The sequence below is a fragment of the Rhagoletis pomonella genome, unplaced genomic scaffold (genome assembly GCF_013731165.1).
Source record: "Rhagoletis pomonella isolate Grant_MI unplaced genomic scaffold, Rhpom_1.0 Rhpom_scaffold_00001, whole genome shotgun sequence".
NCBI classification, from domain to species: domain Eukaryota; kingdom Metazoa; phylum Arthropoda; class Insecta; order Diptera; family Tephritidae; genus Rhagoletis; species Rhagoletis pomonella.
This window is the reverse complement of record NW_023458555.1, coordinates 21,082,171-21,082,494: the sequence shown is the minus strand read 5'-3', so window position 1 is coordinate 21,082,494 and position 324 is coordinate 21,082,171.

The window sequence follows — 324 nt, the reverse complement described above, 5'->3', positions numbered from 1 at the left end:
CACAGTTGACAATTGTTAATTAGCCACATTAACAAGCTTTATGTCGTTTCTACATCAAATATACAAAAAAAAAAAAAGTTGGGCGGTTAATTACAATTGCATTCTAACCTCACTTCTTGAAAATCTCTCTTACTTTTTATTCGTGCTAATTGTGCTGACACCATTTGGCGTTCCCAAAGTATTAATCATCCAGCACACAGCGACAATAAAAAACCTCACTGTGTAAATTTAAAAACGAAGTAAAATTTCTACCTTAATCGAGGTCAATGCTCAACACACATGTTGCAGTCGCAGCCACGCCAATCAGTCGTTAATACTTTGATA